Genomic DNA, 3,279 nt, shown 5'->3' with positions numbered 1-3,279 from the left:
TATTTCATGTAGATTTATTATATTTAACTTCATTAATCTCAACAGTTCATTTTGACCCAGCACATTAAACATATATATTTTTTCCCAACAGATGTATAAGAGATGAATTGGCAAACATTGAAAAACACATTGAAGAGTTTGTTAGGGAGTACATTTCAAGTTAATGAAGCAGAAATTTTAAATTATGATGGCTTCCAAATATAAACAATTTTCTATATTTTTAGTAGAAGTTTTTTTTCCTGCATCTATATCACATAAGCTGAGATTTTTTTGGTTATTCTACTTACTAATTTCCTAATAAATTATTGTATTTATTAGACAACCCTCCCACACACACCCTTAGCAATCAAACTGCGATAATTAGTTTGGCATCAAATACGTGACTGGTTAACTCAGCTAGTTATTAATGCATGCTATAATCAGTGCCAATAGAATTTCTTCCTTCAAAATCAAGTAACCATGAAGACTCTCTTCACAGAGGCAGCTGAGGAACCATCATAGCAAAGCTAGAGATGTGTATAGTCTGTCCTCTTTTTGTCAAGTCAGAATCAGTCAGGTGCAATCATATTGGTGTGAATGGGTAGTATTAGGTGGATAAGTAGCAAGCACTTAGCTAAGAAAGGCTTCAAACTGAACCTCAAGCTGCTATTACTAAAAGTCCTCTGTTCCATCAACTCATGCAGATTATGCACTCATACATGCAAGAAATGAGTGAAAATTGTTGAGGTGAGAATGATTAGAATTTAATAAATGTTTAACTTGGGATGCAGTCCTCCTTGTTGTTTGAATCAACCCTTCCTTCTTGATCTCAGAGTGATACTTCTTTTCATTACAGGTCAATAATGCATAAGAATTAAAGAAGAAAAACAATTTATGTTGTTTTGGAGAATCTTGAAGAGATTTAATTTTTCACAGAAATCAATGCACATATACAAAATAAGAAAATTATGCAAATTTAAAGGAAAAAAGTACATGACTTTTATAGCTCTTTCATAAAACATGGAAATGAGATCTGGAACATCTTTAAGATATAATAACACCGTTGCATATTAATTTGAGTTTATTCTCCTAGAAACAAAAATCTGTAATTACCCTGAAGTGAACTTGTAACCATGAAATCTTATATCACAAAGTGTCTATGCATTAGCCCAAGATAAATACATAATTATAATAGATTAAAGCGAAATTGCAAAGATGGTGGCAATTTGAGAATCACTTTTGGCGTACTCTTCCCTGAATCCCCACAGAAGCTATTCAATTGCAAATGGAAGACAAATCACTCTTCACCTGGAAATCATGAAGTTTTTGTTTTATTTTGCTTTGTTAAATAATATCCTAGTTAGGTACTAGGGAGGATACCTAGTCTAAAAGTTTAATCTAACCCAAGACAAATGTTATGATTAATTTTATGTGTCAACTTAGAGAGGTTTTTTTTTTTCTTGGATGAGATTAACATTAAAACTGGTGAATAGTGAATTTTGAGGAAGTATGTTGCCCTCCATACTGTGAATGTGTCTTGTTCAATCAGTTGAAGGCCTAAATGTTATAGAACAAAAAGATGGACCTCCCTGAGTGAGAGGGACATCCTCCAGTAGACTGCAGACTACATCTGCATGGTGGGCTCTTGGGGGTCTCTGCCTGGGACCTTTTAGACTAGAGTGCACTACTAGCTCACTAAGGTCTCCAGGCTGCTGATCTTCAGACTAGAACTGCACCACTAGCTCTCCGGGGTCCCCAGCCTGCTGGGCCACACTGCAGATTTGGACTTGCCAGCCTCCATGATCATATGAGCCAATTCCTGACAATAAATCTTCTGTATACATATAGAACCAACAGGATGCATGTATATATATTAGGGGTGTGTGTGTATAGATAGATAATAGATATACAGTAGCCGCCCCCCTCCCCATCCACAGTTTCACTTTCCATGGTTTCAGTTACCTGTGGTCAACCATGGTTCAAAAATATTAGATGGAAAACTCCAGAAATAAACAATCCATAAGTTTTCAATTGCACACTGTTCTGAGTAATGTGATGAAATCTCACGCCATCCCACTCTGTCCTGCCTGGGATGTGAATCATCCCTTTGTCCAGTGGATCCACACTGTATGCACTACTCACTTGTGAGTCAGCTAGTAGCCATCTCTGTTATCAGATTGACTGTTGTGGTATCACAGTGGGTGGAAGAAGGAACCCTTATTTTACCTCAGACTGGCCCCAAAGTGCAAGAGTAGCGATACTTGCAATTGGAATAAACCAAAGAGAAGCCCTTAAAGTGTTTCCTTGAACAGTGAAAAGGTGAAAGTGCTCAACTTCATAAGGAAAGAAAAAAAATTATATGCTGCTGAAATCTATCTTGTATCTGTGAAATTGTGAAGAAGGAAAAAGGAATTCTTGCATAGTGTATATAGGGTTTAGTACTATCCACTTTTTCAGGTATCCACTAGGGCTCTTGGAACGTATCCCTTGTGGATAAAGGGGGACTGCTACACACACACACACACACACACACACACACACACACCATATTGATTCTGTCTTGTCTTGTCTTGACTAACACAGATTTTGGTTCTGAGAGCAATTGTAGAGAAAGAGAATCTTAAGGATGTATTAGAACTCTGACTAATACAGTAAATATAAATGGAATTTTGAAAGCTTTAGCCAGACCTTTGTGCAACTGAAAGATGCCCCTTTAAATATGGAAGATCTCTAATGAGTTCTATGTATGTTGCAGAGTCCCAAGATTAAGTCAAAAGTATAAATAGAAACAGTTAAGTTGCCATTGCTCTGTGTAACAGTAAACCTAATATCAAAAGACTTGGAGAGTTGAGTCCATTATTATGAGCCCTTGGGCAAAAATAGCCACTGGCTTTCCTCCTAGGGAAGCACGAGGCCACTTTACCACCTTCACTGCTTCTCTGTATCCTTCTAAAACTAACAAAATAGGCAAGGCACAGCAGTTCAGCTGTTGCTCCCAGAAGCTTCTGAAATGGGTTTGGAAAGTAATGCAAGCCAAGGATACGTGACTCCTATTTTATTTCTCATCTTAAATTAGCCCAGCTCTCTGCCCATTCTTGCTCATCAAAAATAGCCCCATATCACCCACATGATAAAAGTCCAGCAATGTTAAAATCCTCACAATTTAAAGTTGGACCACTTTCCATTATTACATTAAAAAAATTAAAGTCCCGTTAATAAATTCTTCTTTTCCCTTGAAAAAATTGAAGACTCATGATTCTGGGCAGACGGCAGCATTGGTAAAGCTATAGTTTTGGGATC

Source organism: Lemur catta, chromosome 1, assembly GCF_020740605.2.
Source record: "Lemur catta isolate mLemCat1 chromosome 1, mLemCat1.pri, whole genome shotgun sequence".
Lineage (NCBI taxonomy): Eukaryota > Metazoa > Chordata > Mammalia > Primates > Lemuridae > Lemur > Lemur catta.
This window is presented reverse-complemented; position numbering follows the sequence as displayed.